General features: G+C 36.0%; 1 long non-coding RNA gene and 1 other non-coding gene across 2 annotated transcripts in view; one reads left to right on the forward strand and one right to left on the reverse strand.

Annotated features, from left to right (window-relative positions):
• LOC147365740 (uncharacterized) overlaps positions 1-16,339 on the reverse strand; it is a 234,629-nt gene that overhangs the window by 181,612 nt on the left and 36,678 nt on the right. The window contains exon 2 of the long non-coding RNA XR_015132330.1: positions 5,441-5,477. This is a non-coding gene — a long non-coding RNA (uncharacterized LOC147365740). The remainder of the gene's footprint in view (positions 1-5,440; positions 5,478-16,339) is intronic.
• Positions 12,633-12,704, forward strand: TRNAR-CCG (transfer RNA arginine (anticodon CCG)). Its single transcript has one exon. It is a non-coding gene; the product is annotated as a tRNA-Arg (tRNA).

Genomic DNA, 16,339 nt, shown 5'->3' on the forward strand with positions numbered 1-16,339 from the left:
GTCCTCCAAATTAGGATAATAAAGTACATAGTTCAGAGGTTATAATGAATAGTAACAGAGACAATGTGTGTCATGCTGTTTGGTACATAATTGACATATAAAATACATGCCATTTACTCATATTTAACTAGGAAGGTAGTAAAAGCATTTTAAATAATATAGTCCCTTCAGAATATGGAAATCAAGGCAGCCTCAAAAAATCCAGCAGTAGAAATTTTAGGAAAACAAGGGCTTTTGACAACTTACTGTCTCATTTGTGAAACTTTTAGAAATAAATTTTCTTTAGAGTCCATTCAAATCCTACCAGTTTGATTCTTTCACTAAAAGAGTACCCCAGTTTCTAATCATGAGAGGTAGCATCTGTCTGACATACAAAGTATGCAAGTCCTGTGATGATAAATTCATAATCCTTTAAATAGCTGCTTCCTTTGTGCACTCATGGCCTCTCTAAGGTGACAGAACACGGTTACATGAAGCGTAGAATGAAAGAATGAAATAGTGCCCCCAAAATAAGGCCATATTTATTACTGAAGGCAAAATATTGAATTACGGAAAAAGAAATAGGTAAGCTTCTCACAAACAAGCCAATGTTATTCATTTGGAATACATTTGCTCAGCAATGCTTTTATCATAGTGATTCAGGAAAAAGTCCCTGCCAAACATTTTCTCAAACACTTGCAAAGGGGAAAAAAAAACTCTGTGGAAGGCAGATGTTGGCTAGCGGCTATTCTCCTTTTTCCCTTCACATCCAGCCATAAATCATATATATCACCTTTAACATTACAGTGTTTAAACCTGAAGAAAGGATTGTAATTTCTTAAATTTATTGGCTGTAGGAAGGTGTTTCTTTTTTCATAATAAAATGCATTTGAATTATTTGTGTAAAATAAATCCTAATTTCCTCACAGATAGTAAAGGACAATAACAGTGTTATCTGAATTTTGTTTCAACTACTATGCTCAGCTTAATTGCAATAAATTCCATCATCCTTTCCAATTTGATTGTGTTTCTATCAAATATTTTTGAATCCCAATCTGTGCCTTGGAGGAAAACCTTGCTTATTGGCCTCGATATAATTATCAGCATCCATCCATGAAGCACAGCATGCATTGTACAAATATTTGGACTGATCATCTACTGTACCAGAAACTTTAAAATTTGTCTTGCTTCACACCTGATTTGTCTTCTAAAAATATCAACAGACACTGTTAACTTGAAAACAGAAGAAAAGAAATAAATAATTAGATGAGGGTGAGTGAAAGGTAGTGGTACTTGGTGTTCAGAAGGTAATTTTGGATCATCATTATTTACAAGAAAAAAGAAAGGGTCAGAGGCAATGGAAATGTCATGATTAGACTTTCAAAGAAATAAAGAACCAGAAATAAATAAGCAGAAAGACCCTATAAGGATTTAATCATTTCTCTCATCTGGACCTTTCTTAGATTCCTTTCTTGAAAGCTTATTAAAGGTAAAAGAAGTAATTTCAATGAGAATCAAAGAAATGATTCTTGTTAGTTTAACCTTTCAATTGTCGGCCTATGAAAAGAGACCCAGATTAGAAGACCTTGAAGGAGTTATTTCACCTTTTATGCTTTCCGCTTTCTCAACTAGTGTTTTGACTAGAAAGTTGCCACTGTCTAGATCATTTCCAATTTCTAGGATTTACATATGCATGGTTGATTTGGCTATCAAGTGAATTTAGTCATCCAAACAAGAGGTTAAATTAGCTATAGTAATTTCTAAATCAGTAAAGCAACTATTTGGGTTTGGCTTTTTTTTTTTTTTTTTTAACTAACTGAGCTTGTCTATTAGTTGAAGAAATCACACATATAAAGAAGTAGAAAATGATGCAGCCTTAGAGACTTGAGTTTAAAAAAATTCCCAAAAGAACCAAGCTAAAATAAATAATAGGGGTGCATGATTATGGAGTGATGCTTAGAATGTGAAATTCAACATTGAAGATATCAGTGTTTATGAGGAAGAGAATCTATTAAAAAAGCAAGAGAATATAAATGACCACAAAACCTCATTTTTTTTTTTAACAAAATAAATTTCAAATAGTGTTAGCCAAAAATATATCTCTGGGAGTAAGAGGGGATAAACTAGGAGAATTCAGTACAAAGAATTAGAACATGGTTATAAGCTCAAAAAGTATTTGTTGAATGGATAAATAATAAATTTACCTGCTATTAAGATGACAAAATAGGGCTTTTGTTCTTTCAGAATACCCCCATCCAAGTCAGAGTCTTTGAGGCTATCATGAATGCTTCCTTATCCTGAACTGTTGATACTCTCATGACCTAACAGCAAACAGCTAATCTATTAATTTAAAAATGCATCCACCCACTGCTTTTTCTCTTACAGTGAAGAATGCTCTGATGAGGCTTTACAACTTTGCTCTCAGCCTCAGGTTGCCTATCTTCTATGCCATGAGGATGTGTTTATGTACCTTCAATCCCAAAACCCACCTAGAAAAATTGAACAAGTAGAAATGGTTGACTTAAAATTGTTTTACTGATTTTTCTCTAATTCATAATAGAATGAGGTTAGATTGAATTGTGGCTTATCCATCAACACACATTTATTACCCACCCACTTAACATATATGACAGGCACTTGCCAATTGCCTGGTGGTTCAGAGGGTAAAGAATTCACCTGAAATGCAGGAGACCCATAGTCGATCCCCTGGAGGAAGGAATGAATACCCACTCGACTATTCTTGCCTGGGAAGTCCTATTGGCAGAGGAGCCTGACAGGCTACAGTCTATGGGGTCACAAAGACATGGAACACAACACACACACACACACATTATTCTCTGAGATGAGAGGAAGATAAGACCTCTGTGGGCTAGAAAGAGCTGCTAATGTTTCTTGGAAAACAGTCCTGATTTAGACTTTGAAGAATTATCAGACTAGCTCTCAGGGAATGATTTACATAAACAGATTTTATATAAATTTGAATTTATATAAAGAGATTGACATTATTAAATATTTTAGAGTAGAACCAACCTAGATAGCATATTGAAAAGCAGAGACATTACTTTGCCAACAAAGGTCCGTCTAGTCAAGGCTATGGTTTTTCCAGTGGTCATGTATGGATGTGAGAGTTGGACTGTGAAGAAAGCTGAGCACTGAAGAATTGATGACTTTTGAACTGTGGTGTTGGAGAAGACTCCTGAGAGCCCCTTGGACTGCAAGGAGATCCAACCAGTCCATTCTAAAGGAGATCAGTCCTGGGTGTTCTTTGGAGGGAATGATGCTAAAGCTGAAGCTCCAGTACTTTGGCCACCTCATGCAAAGAGTTGACTCATTGGAAAAGACTCTGATGCTGGGAGGGATTGGGGGCAGGAGGAAAAGGGGACAACAGAGGATGAGATGGCTGGATGGCATCACTGACTCGATGGATGTGAGTTTGAGTGAACTCCGGGAGTTGGTGATGGACAGGGAGGCCTGGCGTGCTGCGATTCATGGGGTCGCAAAGAGTCGGACACAACTGAGCAACTGAACTCAACTAAATATTGATTATAAGATCAGAATAGTGGCGTACTGTGGAGGAGGTATGTAGAATTTTAGAGGATTGTTGTGAAAAACCAACTAGAGTTAGAATCAAATAGAGTGATTCCATCCTTAATAATCCTATTATTAAATTTTCAATCTGATTCATTTTTAAAGCACATGAAAGAAGAAAAATCAGGAATGGAAAAATTGGCAGATAAATAATGTAGAATTACTCTAGCAGGAAAAAAGTGTTTAAAAAATGATCATGTTGAAAATTCTCAGATTGTCTTTGGTCTTTGAAAAATACTCTTAAAGTAAAACTTGACTTAAATTTAGACTACAAAATTATCTATGACACATCCCAATCCAGGATGGGTGGCAACATGTGACTTCCTGACTCAACTTATTCTAAGCTGCACTTCACAAAGTTGTAACTTTACTAGTAAATGAAAAATTTATTATGCTCAGGCCTTAAAATTAACTTAAATACTAAGTGAAAATCCACTATTTCTCAATAATGTGAGTTAATTATTTTAAGAATAAATTGTTCTATGGATTTTACATCATGATTATAACATGTCTTCTTAGAGCTCCTTTAATATAGTTTAAGTAATCTTTAAGCTCCTATATATTTTAAGTAATCTTTTTTTCTTAGTCTTAAAAGGTTGTTTTAGCCTTTGTCTCTGATTTACTTTTTGCCTTTTCCTTCCTGAAATATTGGTCTTTTTTGGTTGTTGTTGTTTATCTTTTTTAAACTACACGAAAGCCACTAATGGGTGGAGACACTTGGAAACATCTTTTTGCCATCAGTCTTAATATAATGTAAAGACTGGTGATAAAATATTTAAATTTATTTCTCCATAGTAAAGGGACATCAGATAGTCAGGTACATATAAATGATTATCATTTATTTTGTATTCTCATAGTTCCTTTAAAAAATAAACGTGTAGTTTTAAGAAAAGATAGCACTGTATTATAGAATTTTGTTACACATATGGATGTAAAATATTTGACAATAGAATAAAAGAAGAGGCTAATGATTGGAATTTTATTTGAATACATACAGAATGAACTTTCATCAGACAAGACAAATAAGTATGCATACTAAAATTTCTAAACCAACTACTAAATAATAACAAGTGATTAACTAAAACAAAAAGGCAGAAAAGGAGAAATATAAATTTAAAACAAACAAAAAAAACACTTGGGACAACTAGAAAACAGACAGCAAGATGGTAGACTTAATCCATCCAAATCAATAACAACATTAAATATCAATGATATAAACTATTTAACTAAAGATTATCAACCAGAATAAGAAAGTAAAACACATCTCTAAGGTATAAGCAAGAAACCCATTTCAACATAACACAGACATATTTGTTAGGGGAAGCACACTGATTGAAACCGCCCACCCTGGCCGGGCACCATAGTAACTATTTGCATGAGTTGTTTTAGGATAGGAGGTCCTAGTAAGGAACAGGGAACTAATAAGCTTCCGCCAACCAGAAGAGTTTGGGAAAGGTCAAAAGGAGACACCCATCTGTCCCACCACCTCCCAGAATCCTTCTCGCTGGCATCCATCTTAGTTGAACAAGCTGTGCACCACCAGGAAGGGCTCTGAGTCAGAATGATTGGCTAAGGACAACCCGGAAACTAATCCCATCACCATAAAACCCGAGACTGCAGGCCATGTGACAGAGCAGTTCTCCTGGGTTCCCTTACCCTACTGCTCTCCACCCGGGTGCCCTTTCCCAATAAAATCTCTTGCTTTGTCAGTACATGTGTCTCCTTGGACAATTCATTTCCAAATGTTAGACAAGAGCCCAGTTTCGGGCCCTGGAAGGGGTCCCCCTTCCTGCAACATATTGAGAGTAAAAGAATAAGAAAAAGATATATACAAACTGTTACAAAAATTAGAGGAGGAAACATTATTCTTTACCTTGTTTCATGATGCCAGCATAACCTTGATACTAAACCTAAAAAAGATATTATGCCAAAAACAAAGAAAATTAAGTGTCAATATCTGTCATTAATATAGTCACAAAAATGACACAAAATGTTAGCACACTGAATTTAGCACTGTACAGAAAGGATACTACACATGGTCATGTTGAATTGCTCCCAGTAATACAAAATTTGTTTAACATTTAAAATTCAAGCAATATAAAAATTCACCACATTAATAGAATATGATCAACTCAACAGATAAAGGGAAAATATTAGGGGGAGAGTTTGAAATGTTTGCTGTCAAATATTGACTTCATTATTTTCAATATCAGAAATATTGCTATTTATATTCTCCTGAACATGGGGTAGATACACAATCAAAGCTGATGTCTGAGCAAGATGTAATTATAATATAGACCAGCTTTTAAAATTAAAGATTTAAAATAGGAATGTTCCTTTCACAATTATTACCAAAAGTTTTTATCACTAGAAATCTTTCTAATATTTTACAAATAGTAATATGCTTGAAAGGGAGCTGAATATTTGGCCAAAGTAGGCACTCAATGAGTGTATGTTGACTAATAAGTGTTTAAGTAAATGAATTCAATAAACTAACAATAGTGAAAGAGCCAGAAGACTCAGTTCTATTCAAAATCACATCATTTCTTTGAGATTTTATATTTTCATATATGAAGTAAGAATGATAACACTTGCCTTACCTATCTCACAAGGTTACTATAAATATCAGAAGAACTAGATGGAAAAGCAATTTAAGACATGTGTAAATGTAAACTACTCCTTTTGAAGTGAATAGGAAAAAGCCACATTTCTGACTACTTACAATGAGTCAACAGTAACTTCATTTAGTTGAAACCTTAAGAGGTTTAGAGGAAACTGGTGCTCGTAAAAAGCACTCACTTTGTAGAACTGAATGACTACACCTCAGGAATGTGAGCTTCACACAGACTTTTGTTATCAGCCAGACAAAGAGGTGACAATAGTTCCCTTATTTCTTAGATTTATTGCACTAACTTAAGCACAGCTGTTTTTTGCACCCAGAGACGGAAAGGATTCTTCAAGAAATGTGTTTTAATGGTGGAATGATCTTTAGGGTTTTCAACCAACCAAGCAAAAAACCCAATTGTTTTTTGTGAAAGAAAACCAAAGAAAATAACTCCTCTTTATCCTTACTTTGGGTTGAGCTCTTTGGAAGCAAGTCACCACATTTTGTCTCAAGTCTGATCATGTCACACACTTAGCTTCCCAGAATGGGAAAAGCTAAGGTTTGCATTCTAAATGTCCACATTTGCTTTCCTTTATATGACCATTGATCCCTGACCTAGACCATAATCTGGTAGTAAAGGGGTTAGAAATTAGCCTTGTTCATAATATAGGTTGATACTAGAGTAGTAACTGATACAAGTATATTTATTTCAACTTTTCTGAATATTGAAGCTTCCTAAAGAAAAACTTTTTGATATGTTACTTTAATTTACTAAATTATCCTAGAACAAACATAATGTTAATGTTACTAAACTATCTAGAAAAAGTATCTGCAAATAAAAAAGACTCAGATTTTCCACAGAGGTGTTTGTATTTCTTCATTTGGTAGAAGAAACTCATTTCAAAGCCTGCCTAGACAGTTCTGTATTAACCAGGATTACTATAAACCTCTGTGTTCCCCACTGATTCAACACTGAGCAGATTGGTGTGTACTTATTTATTAAATGAATGGATGAATGAGTATTTTTTAAATTGAAAGCAAATATTTTAAAGTGTTTTTTTTTTTCTTCCTTTCAGGTTGCATTTAGTCTGGAGTAAGTCTAACACTGATTGCTAATTTTGTTGACAAAATTCAACACACATTCATGGCAAACTCACAGAGAAATAGGAATAGAGGAGGACTTCTTCAGCTTGACAAAGGTCTTCTACAAAAACCTAGAGCCAATATTATACTTAATGGTGAGAGAGTGAATGCTTTCACCCAAAGACGGGGAAAGCAAGGCTTCTGTTCTCATCACCCTGAATCAACATACGATACTAACAGCTGTAGCCAGTGCAGGGCACAAAGAAGAAATAAAAGGCACAAAGATTAAGAAGGAAGAAGTTTTAAATAAATAGGGAAAGATACTGTGTTCTTGGATTAGAAGACTCAACATAATAAAGATGCCAATTATTCTTAAATTGATATTTAAGTTTAATAAAATTTTTATAAAATTCCCAGCAGGATATTTTTGTAGCTATACTGTTTAGAATAGGCAAGATTATTCCAAAATTTATTTGGAAAGCAAAGGAACTAGGATTGTTAACTGGATAAATTTCCAGAAAATTATACTGAGAAAAAAATTAAATCAAATATAAAAATACCTGAAATATATTTGAAAAAAAAAACGGAAAACTTCATTGTAAAATATAAAAGATATATCTAAGTAAAGAGGTATGTTTTGTTCCTGGAATGCAAAATTTAATGTAGTTAATATGTACTTCTTCAACAAATTGATCTAAATATACTAAATAATTCCAGTAGGAATTTTAATATTTTTTTAGAAATTTGACCAAATATTTCTAAAAGAATCTTCTGCTCATTATTAGAACTCACTTATTCACTTATTAATTAACTAAAATATTTATTGGGTTTCCCAGATGGCTCACATAGTAAAGAATCCACTTCCCTATACAGGAGACATGGACCCAGCCCTGGGTTGGAAGGATCCCCTGGAGGAGGAAATGGCAACTTACTCCAGTAATCTTGCCTGAAAACTCCCATAGACAGTGGAGCCTGGCAGGCTACAGTCCATGGGGTCACAACTGAATGACTGAGCACACAAAATATTTATTAAGCCTCTACCATATGCCAAGAATGAAGCTAAGCAAAGAGATTACTAGTAAAAACTACAAAATGTCTATTTTGATCCCATTTTTATAAAATGTGTATTCATATACAATGGAAGTAGGTGTACTTAATTGTTAGGAGTAATAATCTCAGGGTGCTAGGAATTTTGGTGGTAATTTCCTCAGTTTCACTTATCTTTATTTTCATTTTATAAACTGAAAAATTACCTGTGTAATTTTTCTTAGGGAAAATAATTGCTTAGGAAAGTAAAGATTCACTATTTTTTATGTGACTGAGATAATTTATTTCAGGAATGCTAGAGATAAGAAGGATACAGAAAACAAACTGGTAAAATTTCATTTATATATTTGCATTGTCCTTGAGTTTTAATACAAAACATTTGTATCTTAATTTTTTTTTATCTCTTGCTATAAAGATATTCTTGAAAACGGAAACAGATACTCATGCTCACAAACATAACAAATATTTGGATTAAGCATTAGTTTTCTTCATTCCCAGACTTGTAATCCACATACATTATAAGCTTAATACATTTTTTAAATGTAATTAACTATACTAATTTGTTTTCAAATGTAATTAATAGCTCCCTATCACAATAATATATTTTTCTGTCTGAGCTTTTCTCTCTGCTACTTTGTTTCTTTTAGGCTAAATGTTAGTATTGTTTCTTTTTTCCAGATAAGAAAATAAAAGCTCAGAAAAATCATTCAACTTTCCTAAAACCACGCAACTAGTAAGTTTTATAGGTAAGACTTGAACCCAAGTGTTCTGATTCCAGAATCCATTTGTCTAATCACCACTTAATATTTGTAAGTCTCTGATTATTAAGCACTATGATATATATGTATTGTGTTATCCAGTAACTGATGACTATTTGCTAGCTGCGTTACACAAAAGGGAAAACTGTTTCCCATATGGTCTATAGTCATATTCAGGACGACCCACAAACTTAAATAAGCAATTCAAGTCAGGAAAAAAAGCGGGAAGGAAGAAAAGCATGAAGTGAGAAGGTCAATCAGATTTATGCTGGAAAGCTTATCCATTGGAGGGTAAAGAACATAGTTTGGAGATATAATGACTCATAATGTCCATGATGTGGATAGGAAATAGACCAGGAGACAAACTACAGTTCTGAAATAAGTCTTTAAGAGTACTCAAAGTCTTCTCAAGTTAAGTCTCATGTTTTCTATGAAGTACTTGTATTTATAAACTGAAACTTAATATTTTTGTGGACTAAAGCCAGTCCTTTGAAAATGAAAGTCATTGACTATTTAGTAATAAAAGGAAATAATGGCAGACTCAAAACCTCAAGGATAGTTTCCATTACTCCTTCTTATTTTGATTCAATTGTGATGCTGCTCTTATCATTGAGTTTATGTTGCTCCTGTTACTTCTTCTTAATTTAATGAGACCCATTCCCTCTAATTGTACATATTTACTTTGTACAGTTTTTGTTTAAGTAATTTTGGTCACTTAGCTGTCTGAATATTAAATTCAACTCCGTTTAAATACAATTAAATATAATCTGGGATACTTTTGCTAATTGGTTAGCTTTGTAAACAGTTTAGGTGGATAAAACTACAAACTAATTATATTCTGAAATAGAATTGACTATGAAAATGCTTTGGTGGTTCATTGAAAAATTAAGACTTGATTGTTCAGAATTAAAAGAGAGAAGTAATATACAAAATAGCATTTGGGGGCAATAGAAATTGAAACCATTTTACTCAGTCTATTATTGTACATGTCCACAAATACTACAAATATAATTTATTAATCCTAACAGCTTTTTTTTTTTAAGTTGGCCAGTGATTATCAAGATGAAAAGCCTGGTTACAAAAACCTTGAAAATATTTTTAAAAGATGTTTTCTTTACCATAAGTCAATATTAGAGTCTGATAGTAATACTATAGTTTTCTTACTAAGCTTAATTGGGTCTTGTCTATGGATCTCCTTTGAAGAAACTTCATTCTATCTGCTCATATTCATAAAAGAGGTGTCACTAGGATCTGAACATATTTTTTTCGTTGAATATAAGAGCAGAAGATGGTTTCTTAATCCTTAAACCGAACAGTGTTTGGTTCTCAGTGAGAAGTAAACTGTCTGACTCTTATCACTAAAAGAAGCTGAATTTAAAATAGAATATATATGTGCTACTCACTAACAGTTATAAAGTTTGTATGAGAGTGACAGTTTGCCCTACAAAATACTTGGTAATTGTATCACATCACGTGTTTTGAGGTGCCAAGCAACTGTTCCTGGTTTTATTATAGATTCACTCCCTGCCAGTTTATTGTGTTTCAAACAATAGGTGATGCAGGCCATGGGAACCTCAGCTAAGAAGTATTCCCTGACAGCATCCGGACGTGGCACATACATTTCTTGTGGGAAAACAAGGTAGATAATGTTGTGTCATTGAATAAGAAACGAATAATATTGAAAGCCACTTAATTAGTGTGAGGAAATATATGCTAAATTAGGAAGTGTATTTGTTTAGGATAGGAAATGCTATATATGTTGAACATGCAAAGGAAAAGAAATAATTTCTTCTGACTGAAGGTTTAATAAACAAAATGCTTAGGTTTTCCAGGTGCTTATCAGAGTTAAATTGGTTTGCCACTCAACTTCCATCCTTCTATCCTAATAGTGTTCATTTACTTTGTCTTATCCTAAAGGGATGACTATCGGAGGAGGCGATGGCACCCCACTCCAGTACTCTTACGCAGAAAATCCCATGGACGGAGGAGCCTGGTAGGCTGCAATCCACAGGGTCGTGAAGAGTCGGACGCGACTGAACGACTGCACTTTCGCTTTTCACTTTCATGCATTGGAGAAGGAAATGGCAACCCACTCCAGTGTTCTTGCCTGGAGAATCCCAGGGACAGGGAGCCTGCTGGGCTGCCGTCTATGGGGTCGCACAGAGTCAGACATGACTGAAGCGACTTAGCAGTAGCAGCAGCAACAAGGAATGACTATAATTTTTTTTTTTTAATGTCCAGGTGCTTTTTGTGTTACAAGAGGTGCTAGTTAAACTTACTTGTATTTTTTTTAACTTACTTGCATTTTTATTCCAGAATATTTTTTAAAGAAACATCAAAATAAATTTTATTCTAGTCCTCAGTTCAGTCGCTCAGTCGTGTCCGACTCTTTGAGACCCCATGAATCGCAGCACGCCAGGCCTCCCTGTCCATCACCAACTCCTGGAGTTCACCCAAACTCGTGTATATCAAATCAGTGATGCCATCCAGCCATCTCATCCTCTGTTGTCCCCTTCTCCTCCTGCCCCCAATCCCTCCCAGCATCAGTCTTTTCCAATGAGTCAACTCCTCATATGAGGTGGCCAAAGTACTGCAGTTTCAGCTTTAGCATCAGTCCTTCCAAAGAACACCCAGGACTGATCTCCTTTAGAATGGACTGATTGGATATCCTTGCAATCCAAGGGACTCTCAAGAGTCTTCTCCAACACCACAGTCCAAAAGCATCAGTTCTATGGCACTCAGCTTTCTTCATAGTCCAACTCTCACATCCATACATGACTACTGGAAAAACCATAGCCTTGACTAAACAGACCTTTGTTGGCAAAACAATATCTCTGCTTTTTAATATGCTATCTAGGTTGGTGATAACTTTCCTTCCAAGGAGTAGCATCTTTTAATTTCATGGCTGCAATCACCATCTGCCATGATTTTGGAGCCCCAAAAAATAAAGTCTGACACTGTTTCCTCTGTTTCCCCATCTATTTCCCATGAAGTGATGGGACCTGATGCCATGATCTTCGTTTTCTGAATGTTGAGCTTAAAGCCAATTTTTTCACTCTCCTCTTTCACTTGCATCAAGAGGCTCTTTAGTTCGTCTTCATTTTCTGCCATAAGGGTGGTGTCATCTGCATATCTGAGGTTATTGATATTTCTCCCAGCAATCTTGATTCCAGCTTGTGCTTCTTCCAGCCCAGTGCTTCTCATGATGTACTCTGCATATAAGTTAAATAAGCAGGGTGACAATATACAGCCTTGACATACTCCTTTTCCTATTTGGAACCAGTCTGTCATTCCATGTCCAGTTCTAACTGTTGCTTCCTGACCTGCATATAGGTTTCTCAAGTGGCAGGTCAGGTGGTCTGGTATTCCCGTCTCTTTCAGAATTTTCCACAGTTTATTGTGATCCACACAGTCAAAGGCTTTGGCATAGTCAGTAAATGCATCTATTTTTAAAAATTCATTGTTACAGAAAGAGCACTGAGCAGATATACCTGGCTGACATGATGCTGTGAATTAAAATTCTCATTTAGATCTGAGAAAAAAGGAATTTCTTGTCAGACTAAATCAAGGCTTCCCTGGTGGCTCAGAGGTTAAAGTGTCTGCCTCCGAAGTGGGAGACCCAGGTTCGATCCCTGGGTTGGGAAGATCCCCTGTAGAATGAAATGGTAACCCACTCCAGTATTCTTGCCTGGAGAATCCCATGGATGGAGAAGCCTGGTAGGCTACAGTCCATGGGGTCACAAAGAGTCAGACACGACTGAGCGACTTCACTTTCACTTTTCTATATAAAAGGTAATTAATGTAAATATGTTCAGAATTTATTCACACAGGGAAAACTTTAATAAGGCAACATTTAGCTTCCAAGAGTATTTGTGCATGTGTATGTTAAGTTGCTTCAGTTGTGTCTGACTCTTTGTGACTCTATGGACTGTAGCCTACCAGGCTCCTCTGTCCATGGGACTCTCCAGGCGAGAATACTGGAGTGGGTTGCCACGCCCTCTTCCAGGGAATCTTCCTGACTGGGGATCGAACCCCCATCTCTCATGTCTCCTTCACTGGCAGGCAGGTCCTTTACCACTAGCACCACCTGGGAAGTATTTAGTGCTTCTTAATTTTAAATTACTTACTTATATGTTGCAATGAATTATATCAATTAATTATTATATTGATAACAATATTAAGTGCTTTTTATGACTCGATGGACATGAGTCTCAGTGAACTCCAAGAGTTGGTGATGGACAGGGAGGCCTGGTGAGCTGCGATTCATGGGGTCGCAAAGAGTTGGACACGACTGAGCAACTGGTCTGATCTGATCTGATCTGATTGTTTATATTGCTTGTTGCCTCAATTTCTTAAAAAAAAAAGAATAAAACCGTATCAACTTTACATCAGTCACTTTACATTGGTATGCTCTGTATAGTCAACATAAGAGCGTGCCAGCTTGGCTCATTCACATAGTCACATCATTGAATGTCAGGAAAGCAGCTGCCTAAGCCACTTTGCGGAGAAGGCAATGGCACCCCACTCCAGTACTCTTGCCTGGAAAATCCCATGGACGGAGGAGCCTGGTGGGCTGCAGTCCATGGGGTCAATGGGAGTCGGACACGACTGGGCGACTTCACTTTCACTTTTCACTTTCATGCATTGGAGAAGGAAATGGCAACCCACTGCAGTGTTCTTGCCTGGAGAATCCCAGGGATGGGGAAGCCTGGTGGGGTGCCGTCCATGGGGTCGCACAGAGTTGGACACGACTGAAGCAATTTAGCAGCAGCAGCAGCAAGCCACTTTGGGCACACCAAGTGAAAGTTCTCTCAGTTATCATTAGGTCACATGATTTAAAAATTTTTTTTGTACATTCTTCATTAGTTTAGTCTGGGCTTGATTTTATGATGGAGGAAGAAGTACCAAGAGATTATGTAAAACTATGTAAAGCAAGTGACATCTCTGCTGAAATCTATTTATAAAAGCAAGTCACAGGCCAGCTGAGGAGAGGCTATTAAGGCACATTGCAAAGGGCATGAACATAGGAAGAGTTGGAGAATCATGGCCATTTTTGTAATTAAATATACTACATGCTTAATATTGAAGTGGAGGAGGGCAAATACTATTCCTAATATTACTAGCATGCATTGAAATATTTATCATGTACTAGGTATATGTGACTATGCTTCACAAAAATTGTATAAGGTTTTATTGTTACCATTTTTCCTAATAGAAAACAGAAGCAATACAAGATGATGGTTGAGTTAGAATGAAACTATTGATAAGGATTTTTGATGCTCAAGATTAAATAACATGTTATTCTGAACCCTAAAAATCAATTGTTAAAAAAAAGTTACAAGAAAAAACAAAACAAAACTGTTGTTAGGAAGAAAAAAAATAAAAAACCACACCAGAATCGTCTTTACAAATGGGTATGGCTCAGAAGGTAAAGAATCTGCATACAATTTAGGAGACTCGAGTTCAATCCCTGGGTTGTGAAGATCCCCTGGAGAAGGAAATGGCAACCCACTCCAGTATTCTTACCTGGAGAATTCCATGGACAGAGGAGCCTGCCAGGTTACAGTTCATGAGGTTGCAAAGAGTTTATCACATGACTGAGTGATAAACAGTTTCTGTTTCATGATATCTAAAACAGAAATGCTATCACCTATTTCTGTTAACTAGATAATGCTGTCTTTCTGGACAAATAACTCTGTCTTTAATGGACTTTTATAATATTGAGCAGTGATAGCCATACTTAAATGTCTTCCTGCTGCTGCTGCTAAGTTGCTTCAGTCGTGTCCGACTCTGTGCGACCCCATAGACGGCAGCCCACCAGGCTCCCCCGTCCCTGGGATTCTCCAGGCAAGAACACTGGAGTGGGTTGCCATTTCCTTCTCCAATGCATGAAAGTGAAAAGTGAAAGTGGAGTCGCTCAGTCGTGTCTGACTCTCAGCGACCCCATGGAACGCAGCCTTCCAGGCTCCTCCCTCCATGGGATTTTCCAGGCAAGAGTACTGGAGTGGGGTGCCATTGCCTTCTCTGAATGTCTTCCTACCTATGTAATTATTATAAGAAATTCTTATCTATGTCCTCGCTGTATTCCATAAATATTACTAGTGTTTTTTGAATTAGAGTCAACAATGGTCCTTTCATCAGCACCTGTTTTTCATTTGCTTTGTGAAAAGTACATACACATAAAATATATATGTGATTTTTTCATTTGCTTTGTGAAAAGTACATACACATAAAATATATATGTGATATATATATATATATATATATTCCCTCATTTCCTGATTCACTTAGTTGTAACTAGCTTACATGCCAAAGAAGTGAGAGAAGGAAAGAGAAGGCACAAACTTACTGAAAGTCAGAGGAGTTTAATATTGAGATAGGAGTGCAGTGAACTCACACTTAACCATAAAATATGGATGATAACATGGAAAGAATTCCTTTAGCAAGAACAAGATTCCTAAATGTTTGGAAGGATAGATACCTAGTTTGTCTTAAAATTCTGCTATCTGGAAAACATGATTAATTTTACCATAAGGTTCATGGACATTAAAAACTAGGGAGATTAGGTGAAAATGTCTTTGATGAAAAGTCAAGAGACTGTTCTGAATGATGTTCTCCATTATAAACCACCTGACTTCATTTTTGCAAGCCTCAGTTTTCCCATTTATGATATTGAAATGATAATACCTGCACTGCCTTCCTAAACTGTGTTTTGCAAGGTTCAAAGTTGATGATGTTGTGATGGTGTTTTGTAAGCTGTGCAATACTAGATAGATATCAGGGATGCCTGATAATGGCAATGGGACGTGTGTGTTGGTACCTCTGCTGCACTGACCATGGGATATGGAAGTTCATGGAGATTCCCTCTTCAAAATGTGCACTCAACTTGTTTCTAACTTAGACCATGTTCTATCATTTATATGGTAATAAGATAGAGGAATAGGCCAAAACTTTATGTTCTGAGAAGTTAATAAAAAATAAAACTCCTACCTGGGTGGAACTGTGCTACACAAACGGAACAGTTGAAGCAAACAGTAAGTAAAAAATAACTGCCAACTTTTCTATGCTTTTGCAACAATTTACTAAGGAGACATAATGGCAAATATGATCTTCTAAGCCAGGTAGAATATCAGAAATTTGGAAAAAAGTGGGAAATGCAATGAGTGATAAAACTGGGAAAAGCAACCATGGCCAGGGAGCCATCTAATGTTTCAGAGATCTTGCCTAATAGATGGGTGTGTAAATCTTAGCTAAGGAAAAGCAGTCCATTATGGATGAT

This window comes from Bos grunniens, chromosome 9 (genome assembly GCF_055505025.1).
Source record: "Bos grunniens cultivar Pamir isolate PY7600 chromosome 9, Bosgru_T2T1.0, whole genome shotgun sequence".
NCBI lineage: Eukaryota > Metazoa > Chordata > Mammalia > Artiodactyla > Bovidae > Bos > Bos grunniens.